Genomic DNA, 13,889 nt, shown 5'->3' on the forward strand with positions numbered 1-13,889 from the left:
AGACAAGAATATTCACTGCAGTGCTGCTGATAATGATAGGAAATTAGAAACAACCTAGATGTCCATCAACAGGAGAATGGGTTATTAACTTGTAATATATCCATACCATGGAATTCTCAACAACAGTGAAAATGAACAAACTACAAATTCATATATCATAATGGGTAGCCTCACCAACACTGTAAATAAAAAAATATATTATAATACAATGTATATAATATAAATAATATATAATATAATATATATCATATATATGTATTAAAAATTTTGTGAACATGATCAACAGTAAATTCAGGATGGTAGCAACCTCTGGAAAGGGAAGCAGAGAAATGGAATTGAGGACATATCAAAAGGGACTTACTTAATGGGATGTGAAGCTGTCTTGTTCTGAGCTACATTTCTAATTTTGAGATAACGATTCACATGCAGTTAAAATAAATAATAAATGGGTTCCATGTACCCTTTACCCAAGTTCCTCAATGGTAACATCTTGCAAAACTCTTAACACAATCTCACAGGATACTGGCACTGATACAAGCAAGGCACAGCTCATTTCTATCACAAGGATCCCTCATGTTGCCTTTTCACTCACTTCCCTCCGGCCCCATCCCATGCTTAACCCCTGGCCAACAGGAATCTGTTCTTCACTTCTATCATCTGGCCATTTCAAGAACGTATGTGAATGGAATCATTACAGTGTGTCACCTCTGGGAACTGACTTTATTCAATCAGCATAATGCCCTGGAGATTCCTGTAAATTGTTGCATGTATCAGTAGTTCCTTCCTTTTTATTGCTGAAGTAGGAGAAGGTCTATTTGCTTAAAAATAATGAAGCACAGAGGACAAAAATGTTAAAATTAAATAAAGTGAGGTGGTAAGAACATGGTATTTGCTTCACTGTTCTTTGTTCTTTTCTGGATGGGTAAAATATTTCCTAATATTTAAAGTGGCACACATCCCGTTCAAACTTGTACTTGGTTATTTAGGGTTATTCAGAGCCAGGCCTCAGCCTCCTGCCCAGACCCTACGCACTCAGAGACAGGGGAGCACCCATTCACCTGGTGTCCTTCACTATTCCTCACAATATTGATGATACTTGCATATATAAATGTCCTTTGGGAGGGACTAGTAGCAGCAGAAGTTTCTGTCCTGGGCCATAAGCGCTGACCTGTGGATCAGATGATCTGTAAACTGAATGGGGAGAGCAAAGGGTCTAGAAAGATCCCGGAATGCATCTGTCTGATGCACAGCTCTGTTCCAGCTCCTGAACACTGCCTGTGGCCTGCTGACCTGTCCCTGGCCTGAGTCGCTGACACTCACCTCCCCGTGCATAGCAGGTTCTCTAGCAAGATCCCAACAGGCTTTCAGGAGAGCTGCTCAGGTTCCACTACTCAGAACTATTGCTAAACAAACAAAAAGCACATTCTACAGAGAACTGCTAAATATTTAAAATAGCATTAATTTGCACTTAGGTAAATTGCAAGCTAGATCTCCAAGCCGGCCTGGCAAAACCTCCCTGTAAGAGCATTTTGTCATCTCTTAGTTTATGGTCTGTATAATAGAAACATATTTTTATTTCTTTAAAAATATTATACATTATTTGGTAATGAAAAGGAATGAAGTCCTATGGATATGTGCTCTAACATGGATGAATCTTGAAAACATTATGCTAGGTCAAAGCAGTCAGTCACAAAGGACCACATATTTTATGATTTGACTTATATGAAATATCCAGAACAGGAAAATCTATAGAAAAGTAGATCATCAGTTTCCTAGGCTAACGGGATAGGGTATGGAATGTGGTGGCTACTGGGCACAGGGTTTCTCTTGGGGGTGGCAAAAATGTCTAAATTTATTGTGGTGATGCTTGCACAACTCAGTGAATAGACTAAAAACGAATGATTTGTATGCTTTCAGTGGGTGAAGTATATGAGATGAATTATAGCTCAATAAAGCCATTAATCAGAAAAATATTATATAGTATTAACTGCTGGCAAAGGTGCGGGAGAAACTGGATGGCTCAGACATCACTGGTGGGAATGCAAAAATGGTACAGCCACTGCAGAAAACAGCTTGTCAGTTTCTTTAAAAAAGAAACCTACGCTTACTAACAATCATAGCTTCGGGCATCTATTCCAGAGAAAGAAAGCTAATGTCCATACAAAAACGTGTCCACAAATGCTTACAGAAGTTTTATTTGTAATTGCCAAACCAGAAACAATCAAAATGTTGTTTTAATAGGTGAGTTCAACAGGTGAACGCTTTAGGGACACTCGGCTGGTTTAGTCGGTAGAGCATGTATGTACTCTTAATCTCAGGGTCATGAGTTTGAGCCCCATGTTAGGTGTGGAGCCTACTTAAAAAATAATTAAGAAGAGTTGAATGCTTTAAAAGAAAGAAAGGGTAGATCCATTACAACTGAATACCCAGAAATAACATGGATTGAACTATGGATAAATTGTAATAGCCTGAAGGGCATTTGAGGGTATTACACGGCCGGAAAAAAAAAACAACTAATCTTAAAAGGTCATGTGTGATTCCATTTATGTCACGTACAAAATTATAGAGACAGAGAACAGATTAGTGGTCACCTGGCTAGGGATGAGGGTGAAGGGCAGGTGGGTGTGACCATAAAGAAAGAACACCAGGGAGAGCTTTGTGCTCATGGAATAATTCTGTGTCTTTTTTTTTTTTTAAGATTTTATTTATTTATTTGAGAGAGAGAGAGCAGAGGGCTAAACTGATTTTAGTTCTAGATTGCCTATCACGGGGACTCCTGGGTGGCTCAGTTGGTTAGGTGTCTGCCTTCGGCTCAGGTCATGACACCAGCATCTTGGGATCAAACCCTGCATTGGGGTCCCTGCTCAGCGAGGAGCCTACTTTTGCCTCTGCCTGCTGCTCCCCCTGCTTGTGCTCACTTTCTGACAAATAAATAAATACAATCTTTTTTTAAAAATTGCCTATCATGGGACATGAAAGAGATTCCAGGACTGAGCATGACTGGACTACAAGGAAAGCCACGTTTCCTAAGCTTGTTCTCTGAGACAAGCCTCCTTATCGACCCAGACCAGGAAATGGAACAGGGACACAGTCTGCTCTCCCAGGCTTTTGGGCGGTACTTGTCCATACAGAGCTGCAAAGATAGTGGATAAGTTAAGCTATAAAATTTTTTGTTTTTAACTTTTTAATTTGAAATACTTAAAGACACGTATAAGACTTACAGACTCATTCAACAGGAAGTAGCAAGGATAGTACCAGATTTTCTGTGCACCTTTCACTAGGGTCCTCTGATGGTTACCTATTATTTAAATATAGCACAATATCAAAACCAGGAAGTTGGCATCAATATACTATTCGTAAATGATTGTTTTTATGCCATTTTATCACATGTTAGATTTGTGTAACCACCACCTCAGTTAAGATGCAGGACTAGGGGTACTGGATGGCACAGTCCATTAAGTGTCTGGCCCTTGATTTTGGCTCAGGTCATGATCCCAGGGCCGTGGGATCAAGCCCCTTGTCAAGCTCCATGCTCCATAGGCAGTCTGTTTGCGGTTCTCTTCCTTCCCTCTCCATCTGCCCCCCACCTCATATAAAAGTAAACAAATCTTAAAAAAAAAAGAGAGAGAGAGAGAGAGAAAAGAAAAACAAAGGGAGGAAATGCCTATAGAAAGAAGAGTGGCCACACTGGGTTCCTGCCTGACATTCCTGGTTTATACAGACATACTGAATAGTCAAGGAGGGAGGTCCTGTACGAAGAGCTCCCAAAACTCTAACAACACATAAGGATCAGAGATTGACAAAATTATGAGAATCACTTCCAAAGTTCTGCCCCTACTATGATTGCAGTTTATATTTTAAGATTGATGTTCAGAAAAAGTAAGATACAGGCACACTATTTGATGGCTTTGCTCTCCTCTTCTTAGTTCTTAAGAGGGACCTCAAGAGGCACTGTAAAGGCTTGGAGTCCACACTCTAAGCCAGAAAACCCAATTTCAAATTCTGATTCAGCAATCAGTCGGCTGGCTTTCCTGGGATAATTATTAACTTCCTTTACAGGGTGATTATAAAATTTCATAAGATAATCCATGTAGGGGCGCCTGGGTGGCTCAGTGGGTTAAAGCCTCTGCCTTCAACTCAGGTCATGATCCCAGGGTCCTGGGACTGAGCCACAGATCAGGCTCTCTGCTCAGCAGGGAGCCTGCTTCCTCCTCTCTCTCTGCCTGCTTCTCTGCCTACTCGTGATCTTTGTCTGTCAAATAAATAAATAAATCCTTTTAAAAAAAAGATAATCCATGTAAAGTGTCTAGCAGAGTACGTGGTACAAGGTAAGCTCGCAAAAATTTTAACAGTTGCTTTGTTATTGTTGTTTCACTGTAAAGCTAGCACTACCATGGATCCAATGGGTCAAGACATTATCTAAGGACACTTGGCTGATCATATTCAAGCTGAAGGTGAGAGCAGCTGATCATGATGATAATAATAAGTAATAGGAATGACACACCAGAGCCTGACTCAGAATGCATCAAACACCAAGAAATGGAGCTAAGGATTGAAGGACCATGAAACTGAGCCCTGATGCCATTACTCAGTCCAGCCATGATGGAGACTGACTGCCTTTAGGTGTTTTTTGTTTGTTTGTTTGTTTGTTTTAATTAGATTTGGGGGAGAGGGAGAGAGAGACTCTTGAGCTAACTCTAACACGGGGCTCAATTTCACGACCCTGAGACCATGACTTGAGCAAAAATCAAGAGTCGGATGCTTAACCGACTGAGCCACACAGGCATCCCTGTCTTTGGATTTTCTTAGGAGCTAATATATTTTCTTTCCCCACCCTCTTTAGCCTTAGCCATTTGGGGATTCTGCCACTTGAGTAAAAGAGATGGTCCCTCAGCCTTTATAAAGGGAAAAAGAGATCACTGGGAGCCAGGATAGATAAAAAAACAAAACAAAACAAAACAGAATAACAGGTAATTGCAGACTATCCTCATTCTCTTCCTGAAAGGCAACTAGGCCAGTGGATCAAAGAAATGCTGTATGCTAGTGTAACCAGTCCGGCAAGGTGCTGATGTCTTTCTAAGGAGTCTCCGTAAGGAGCAAGACATGGGTGATGGAGGCTGAGAGCTGAGGGGATGGGGGTGGAGGGGACCATAGTAGAGTAATATGAACTAAAACCTGATAAAACTAGGGACACCTGGGTGGCTCCATCAGTTAAGAGTCTGCCTTTGGCTTGGGTCATGATCCCAGTGTCCCGGGGTGGAGCCCTGCATTGGGCTCCCTGCTCTGCTGGGAGTCTGCTTCTCCCTCCTCCTGCTCTTGAAACCCCCCTTTAAAGAAAAAAAAAAAAACCTGAAAAAACTACATAATTCAAAGAATGTTGATCAATTTCAACCTCTGTGATCTGCCCAGTATAAGGATATCCATCAGTTCCTTTCATGCTTTCCATCTCTAAGAACACCTGAGTCTAAACCTCTACCACCTATCTCCTGGACAAGTATAACGGCATTCTGATTAGATTCACAGCACCAGAGGGGAGTGAGGCACAGGTCATGGTCCCAGCATCCTGGGATCAAGCCATACCTCGGGTTCCCTGCTCAGAGAAGCCTGCTTCTCCCTCTCCTACTCCCCCAGCTTGCATTCCCTCTCTCCCTGTGTCTCTCCCTGTCAAATAAATGAAAATCTTAAAAAACAAACAAACAAAAAACCCACAAAAAAAAAACACCTGACTGCTTACTTCTTGTTTGAAACCCAAAGAAGTTTTCTCTGATTCCTATCCCCCTTCCAAAGAAGCACTCCTTTCCCCCAGTAACTATTTTTCTTATCCTATTTGTTTTACTGGTTCATCCAATAAAGGGTAAACTCCACAAGGAAAGGGATCATGTCTATTTTTTTTTTTTTTAAGATTTTACTTATTTGTCAGAGAAAGAGCACGAGCACAAGTAGGGGGAACAGCAGGCAGAGGCAGAGGCAGAAGCAGGCTCCCCATTGAGCAGGGAGCCCAATGCGGGTCTCAATACCAGGACCCTGGGATCACAACCTGAGCCAATGGCAGGCGCTTAACCCACTGAGCCACCAGACGTCCCTATGGATCATGTCTATTTTATTCACCAACACATTACCCAGTGTCTACTCTGGATCAGGCACATGGTACGTAATCAATTAACTGAATGGATGAATGAAATGGAGAAACACTGGCAGATCAAATTGCCAATGACACTGTAACAAGTGGAGGCTGACTAATATAATCATACACAATTCTTGAGAGCCACCAAAATGTTTAAGATCGGGGGGAGAGAGCAACTCCCCTTGGATTTTATATAAGTGGAATTGTAGAGTCTGTACTCTTTTTGGTCTGGCTTCTTTTTCTTTTCAGCAAGATTATTTTGAGATCTATCTGTGTGTCAACAGTTCATTACTTTTTTTTTAAGATTTTATTTATTTATTTGACAGACAGAGATCACAAGTAGGCAGAGAAGCAGGCAGAGAGAGAGGAGGAAGCAGGCTCCCTGCTGAGCAGAGAGCCCGATGCGGGGCTCGATCCCAGGACCCCGGGATCATGACCTGAGCTGAAGGCAGAGGCTTTAAACTACTGAGCCACCCAGGAGTCCCAGTTCATTACTTTTTAATGCTGAGCATATTTAACTGTAGGGACATAGCACTGTTTGTTTACCCACGCACTGGACAAACAATTGGCTGTTCTGTTTCTCTCGTTCAATAACGCCGGACCTAGGGATGTGTCTGGATCACATGATAGGTGTCTGGATCACAAGACAGATGTCAAACTTTAAAAAAGAGTGGCTGTACCATTTTACATTCGCACCAATAGTGCATACAAGTTCTAGTTCCTCCACTACAGCAAGACAGCGTGCTACAGTCAGTCGTTTTAATTTTAGCCACCTTCATAGGTAGGAAGTGACATCTCAATGTGGTTTTGGTGTGCATTTCCCTAATGATGAATTATCTTGAGCATTTTCTCAAGTGCTTACTTGCTACTCACGTTTTCCCTGGACATCATGGTTTTGTTCAATTTACAAAAGAGGCTCTCACTCATTACATAATTTAGACAAACAATATGGAATTTATAAGGAGTATATAATCCCTCACTTCCAATCCACACCCCCAACACCCAAACAGATAACCAAAGGTGCATGAGAATCACCAGGAGCCCTTGTGAGGCGTGTAAATTCTTGTCCGCATGCTTGAAGTTTCTGGTTGAGGTGGTCAGGGATGGTGCATTTCCCCAAGCCCCTAGGTGATTTCTTTTTAAGATTTTATTTATTTATTTATTTGAGAGAGAGAGAGAGCGCACACACACACAAGCAGGTGGATCAGTAGAGGCAAAGGGAGAAGCAGACTCCTCACTGAGCAGGGAGCCTGTTGCGGAATTTGATCCCAGGACCCTGGGATCATGACCTGAGCCGAAGGCAGACGCTTAACCAACAGAGCCACCCAGGCGCCCAAGTCCCTAGGTGACTCTGATGCAAGTAGTTTGTAGATCACTTCCTGGGAAATTCTGCTTTTAATCTCAACCTACTAGAGAAATGTTGGAAGAATGAAGGCAGCGAGTCTGGAGGTAGAAACATGAAAGAGGCCCACGGGCTGTGTTCAAATAAGGAAGAGCCTTGGCCTAAGAGAGTATGCTTGCTCTATGCCTCCTATGAGCACCAAATGTTTAGAATCTAAAGGTCAAATTAGGGAAAACTTTCTAGGATTACCTGGCTGGCTCAGTTGGTAGAGCATGCAACTCTTAATCTTGGGGTCCTGAGTTCAAGCCCCACGATGGATGTAGAGCTTATTTAAAAAAAACAAAACAGGGACACCTGGGTGGCTCAGTCGGTTAAGTGACTTGATCTTAGCTCAGATCTGATCTCAGGGTGGTGAGTTCAAGCCCATGTTGGGCTTCCCATTGGGGTGGAGTCTACTTTAAATAAACAAACAAACAAACAAAAACACAACTTTCCAACAGAGCTACTGTGAAACAAAATCAGGCCACAGAGCCAGGAAGGGAAGGAACTTGCCAAAGTCACTGAGCTTGCAGAAAAAGAACTTCTCTGGGTTGAGAAATGACTGGCTCAAGGGGAGGCAGACAGGGGGCAAGAGACATCACACACATTCTCTGTTTCTGAAGAAGAACTCTCCTTTATAAACACCTGGAGAGGCATGTAACCCACTAGACAGGTAATTTGTGTCTCAACCCAAATTAAGTAGCCGCTCTTTGCCCTAAGCCATATTTCCCTGACTCTATTTGCCAGGCCTAAAATGGCAGAGAAAGGAAACAACACAGTATTTTTTTGGTAAGAGCAGTTCTTTTTATAGGCAAGTAGGCCTGCCCAGGCCCTGTCCTCACAATTTTGGATCTGCAGATTTTAAAACTCTTAAGCCTGGGGCGCCTGGATGGCTCAATCAATTAAGCATCTGCCTTAGGTTTGGGTGGTGGTCCCGGGGTCCTGGTATCCAGCTCTGCTGATCTGCTTCTCCTTCTCCCTCTGCCCCTCTCCTCTTGTGCGTGCATGCACACCCTCTCTCTCCATAAATCAAATAAATCAATAATAATAATAATAAAAAACTCCTTAGCCTGTCAGTAAACAAGCTATAGGCTTTGGACAATCGAGCTCAACAAACACTATTTTGCTTCAGTTAGAGCACTCAAACACACACCCCCACCGGTTAAATAAAAAGCCATTTATTTGATCTAGAACACAGTCAACCAAGGCTCTGTTTACCACAACAAGCTGCTGATCCAAGAGGGATGAGAGCCAACTGCCAGCAACTCCTGTACCCTGGCCAGAACTCAGCAGAGCCCACATCACCTGGCAAGACTGGGTGTTGCCTAGTCCCCACATCACCCTCCTCTTTCCTCTCATTTAGAAACAAGCTATGCAGGTGCTGGTTCCATTCAAAAGAGGCAGGCAAGGCCCAGTAAACAGTCCTTGTTAGAATGTCTGGTGGCTTCTCCTCTCAGCCTTTCACCTTAGGCCAAATATTGACGTGGTGCATTGCTGTACTTTTGTTTAGATGACCATCGCCAAGATCTGTGCTGTCGCTTTGAGTCATTATAGGGTTCTCTTTATAGTTTCAGGTTTACAATGTTTTCAATTTTGTGTTTTATTTCAGAGACAGCCAGGGTCTTCCATGTCATCGTCTTTCCTAACTGGCACAGCTGCGACCCACTGGGCTCTGTGCACCTGCACGCTCCCTGAGCACCCCCTACGTGCCTGATACTGGGATCAGCATTCATTCTTAAGTCGGACCATAACTTGAAGGAGGAGGCAGACAATCTCATCTCTATTTTACGGATAAAACCGGGCTTGGGACTGAAACTAATACTGCATTAGATAAGTGAATTTAAATTAAATTAAATCTGTAAAGAAAAAAAAAACAACAAGAGAGCAAAACACTGGGACTTGGAGAGGTTAAACCATATGTCCAAGATCACCCAGCTAGCAGGGTCAGAACACTGGATTGACAGCCGGTACTCGCTTTTTCCCTGGCTGCCTCCCTTTAAAAAGAGCAAAAAATTGTTCTTGACAGCACAGCCTGAGTGCCAGCCTTCCAGTCACTCCTCACAGCAGAATGCTTCGTGTCAAATCTGAAACGGTGTGCACGGTCATGTGTGAACCCCTCTGTAGGAAGGGATCCAGGTGTCTAAGGGGTCCAGAATCCCACGAAGGTGAAGCCCGCGGGCAGGCTGCTGTTTCTCTATTTCCCTGCAGGTTCTGGTCGTTCACTGTGCCCAGAGCACTGTAGCCCCGGGGAAGCCCGACACAGGCTTCTGGTCTCAGCTCTGGCACTTTTCTGCGGGTACTTGGCCAAGGCAGCGCAACACAGGGACTTCGAATTTCCTTCTCTTCCTCCCCCCCCCCCCCCCAGTCATAATTATATTTTCCTTGGCAAGGATCCTTTAACATTGTTTGTATTTTTCTGTTGTTTCAACCTATCGATTCTTATTAAAAGTCACCCCAAATCCTACACTGAAGCGGGCAGGGATAAACAAACCGACGCAAGAAATAATAGTTTTCTCCAGACCACCTTACCTCTCTAGGCCTTATCTGCCCACCTGTAAAAGGTCACGTGGATCAGGCTGCTTGCATTTCCGTGCGGCCCCAGGACACAAAGCTCCACCGCGCCACCTGGACCCGGGCGTCGCGGCTCCCGGCGCCCCACACCTTCCCGCTCGGGAGCGGCAGCGGCTTTCCCGCGCCCCTCGGCGCCCGGCCCGTCTACCCCGCCCCTCTCGCGGGCCGCACTCCCCGCACGGAGCTCGGGCGCACCCCAGCCGCCGCTGAGGCGGGAGGGACGCCCCGCTCCCGGACACGCGCCGCACCTGGGCCTGGGCGCCGCGGGTCCCACGGAGGGCGCGGCTCTGCCCACGCTGCGTGCGTGCGTGCGTGCGCGGCGGAGGGCCTGCCGGCTCGCGCGCCTTTGTCAATTGTCTGCGGCCAGGTTGTTTTCCACTCGCCGCGCCCGGAACGCGGCCCGGCCCGGGGTGGCCCTGGCTCGCCGCCAGCGCCGAGCGCTCCAGCGGCTCTCAGCGCCGCGCCGCCGGGGAGGGCGGTGCATCCACCCGTGCCTTCCCGCTCAGCCGCCTGCTCGCCCGGCCTCAGCGCCCCCCAAACACGGACCAGTGCTTAGGCCACCCAGTGGGAATGTTGACCCCTGGATCACTGACAATCTGTGTATCCGTGGCTCTGCCCAAAGCACCAGATGTTAAGGCTGGACCTCGATTTCATTCCCAGGGTCCGCTGCCAGGGCTCTGGGTTCTTACCCAGCTCTCCCACAAGCTCAATCTCAGACAAATCTGCCAGTCTCCCTGCACCCCAGTCTCCTTTCCTGTGATAGAATGCTGTACGTCCACTCTCTCCCTGCTGTGAAATGGGACACTGTTCTAGGCCCTAAGTAGGTCCCCGCCCCCTTGGGGGCGGGGCGGTGGTGGGTGAGGTTGGTCCTACATTGACATTGAAGAGTGAGAATTGCTATGAAAAAGTGTCGTATCAGGGAAGGCAAACCTTGTTTGTGGGATCGGCAATCGGCTAGATTAACTTTCCCAAATCTTCTCGGTTCTAATTCTTATTCTCATTATTAGGGCTTATTATTTATTATTATTAGTGATAGCAATAGTAATTTGGCTTCTTAAATGCCAGGCACTATACTAAATATTTTACTTGTGTTTCCTCATTTACCTCATTCACAACTTCTCTATAAAACAGGCATGCTTCTTAGCATTACTGTTACTACTATCTTCATTTTAGAGAAACTGAGGTCAGAAAAATGAAAGCAATTTGCCTACTGTTACACAGCTACTGAGGGACAGGACCAGTATTCAAGTTCAAACTGTTGGAGGTCTCCTGTTGCTTAACCACTAGTCTACACCCACAAAAACATGAAGACCAGGGGTGCCTGGGTGGTTCAGTGTGTTAAGCGTCTGCCTTTGGGTCAAGTCATGATCCCAGAGTCCTGGGATCAAGCCTCCCCTCCAGCTCCCTGCTCAGAGTGAGGGAGTCTGCTTCTCCCTTTGACCCTCCCTACCACCTGTGATCTCTCATGTGTGTGCTCTCTCTCTCTAATTAATAAGTAAATAAAATCTTAAAAAAAAAAAAAAACCCAAAACAAAAAACATGAAGACCGAAATGGGGCTATGTCTTGAATGTGATGGATGAGAATAGAAGGGGAGAGGAGTGGTTTAGTCTGTAGACAAGAAAAGCAGAGGAAGTTTTGAGTTTTATGATCTATGGATCAGAGTTCATGTGTGTGACCTGAGAGGTCACTAGCATGGGGAAATCCATAAGCACACACTGAAACATGTAAGGGAGAACTTCTCTAACTTCTTTAATTTCAAAAGTGGCATCAGTGAGTGAGTGAGAGAGTGAGCATCTTACCACTAAAGGTCAACATTCAAACTATAACACTGCAGGATGCCTGGCTGGCTCAGCTGGAAGAGCATGTGACTCTTGATCTCGGGGTTGTGAGTTTGAGCCCCACGCTGGGTGTTGAGATGACCCCCCCAAAAAAAGATAAATAAACTTTAAAAGAACAACAACAAAACCCAAAATATGACATTGCATGGCAACTATACTTAGTTGCCATAATAATAACTTGCCATAATAATAACTTAAAAAAATTTTAAGTCAGCATTCAAGGGATGCATGCTCAGTCAGTTAAGCCACTGCCTTCAGCTCAGATCATGATCTCAGGGTTCTGGAAGGGAGTCCTGTAAGGCTCCTTGTTCAGCAGGGAGCCTTCTTACCCCCGTGCCTGCTGCTCCCACTGTTTGTACTCCCTCTGTCTTCCTCTGACAAATAAATAAATAATCTTAAAAAAAAAATTTTTTTTTAAGTCAGCATTCAAGCAGAGAGGCTTCTCAGAAATGCTTCAAAGAGGGGCGCCTGGGTAGCTCAGTGGGTTAAGCATCTGCCTTCAGCTCAGATCATGATCTCAGGGTCCCGCATTCGGCTCCCTGCTCAGCAGAGAGTCTGCTTCTCCTCCTGCCAACCCCTACTCATGCTCACACTCACGCTCTCAATCTCAAATTAAAAAAAAAATAATAATAATAATAGGGGGCACCTGGGTGGCTCAGCGGGTTAAGCCTCTGCCTTCGGCTAAGGTCATGATCCCAGGGTCCTGGGATCGAGCCCCATATCAGGCTCTCTGCTCGGCGGGGAGCCTGCTCCCCCCAACCCCCGCCTGCCTCTCTGACTACTTGTGATCTCTGTCTGTAAATAAATAAATAAAATTTTAAAAAATAAAAATAAAAATATCCCTAGGTTTCTTTCCCATTCTGTAGGAATTCTAAAGAGAAATGGAATCCTAGAGTGGCTAAGTGACCTATCCAAAGCCCCCTAGGGGATGAAGACCTGATCCCAAAGCCAGGCTGACTTCTTTTTTTTTTTTTTTTTTAAAGATTTATTTATTTGACAGAGAGAGATCACGAGTAAGCAGAGAGGCAGGCAGAGAGAGAGGAGGAAGCAGGCTCCCCGCTGAGCAGAGAGCCCGATGTGGGGCTTGATCCCAGGACCCTGAGATCATGACCCGAGCTGAAGGCAAAGGTTTAACCCACTGAGCCACCCTGGTGCCCCCAGGCTGACTTCTAAATCGATTTCCTTTTTGTGGGAAGGGTCTTGAGTGTTCAGCGTCAGCACCTCAGTTCTGCTCCTGCAAAGTGTTTGTGGGGGGGTGGGAGGTGACCAGCATTTTCTCCGGAGTATGGAGTCATCTGCTCTGCTTGTTTCACTTTATATTACTGATGTGTGCCCTTCTTCCTTGCTTGTGTTGAGTAGTCTGTGATTTCAGACCCAGGTGCCAACAATCCCTGGGCAATTGTTGTATTACTGGGGTCCCAGAGGTAGCAGGGTTCCATAGCCCCAAGAAGTATTTGTTTGTTAACTTAAGGAAAAGGAGACAAGCTGGCTAGTGTTTTCATTTGAAACAGATGTTTCTTAGATTCTGTTTGAGGGCTCTGGGTTATCTTGAATTAAATTCCTAAAGTACTCACTCTAGTGCATCACCTCTTATCCTAGTCATAAATATTTTGATGGGCAGCAATTTAATGGCCAACTTCAAAAGAGTCATTCTTTTCTCAACTCCGGAGAGCTACTTGTTTGTTTTCAACTGGAAACTGTTGTGTAACAAAGCAAACCAATTATTTTGGGGGGGACTGATTTCTAGAACATGTGCAAAGAAATGGACTTACCCTTGCCCCCAGTGACACTAACTCAAAGGCAGAGTTCCTCTTCACTTCTACCCTCCACAGAGTGGATCAAGTTTTAAATTTCTTTTTTGAGGGCGCCTGGGTGGCTCAGTGGGTTAAGCCGCTGCCTTCCGCTCAGGTCATGATCTCAGGGTCCTGGGATCGAGTCCCACATCAGGCTCTCTGCTTGGCGGGGAGCCTGCTT

The 13,889-nt window shown here is 45.1% G+C and overlaps 1 protein-coding gene across 4 annotated transcripts in view; it reads right to left on the reverse strand.

Annotated features, from left to right (window-relative positions):
• Positions 1-10,815, reverse strand: part of ARHGEF37 (Rho guanine nucleotide exchange factor 37) — a 53,484-nt gene extending 42,669 nt beyond the window's left edge. For 2 of the 4 annotated variants that reach the window (XM_045999584.1, XM_045999581.1), the window contains exon 1: positions 10,058-10,316. The gene's annotated coding sequence lies outside the window, so the exon portion shown is untranslated. The other 2 variants (XM_045999583.1, XM_045999582.1) reach the window with 2 other exon arrangements.
• Between the last annotated feature and the right edge of the window lie 3,074 nt (positions 10,816-13,889).

The sequence above is a fragment of the Meles meles genome, chromosome 3 (assembly GCF_922984935.1).
Source record: "Meles meles chromosome 3, mMelMel3.1 paternal haplotype, whole genome shotgun sequence".
NCBI lineage: Eukaryota > Metazoa > Chordata > Mammalia > Carnivora > Mustelidae > Meles > Meles meles.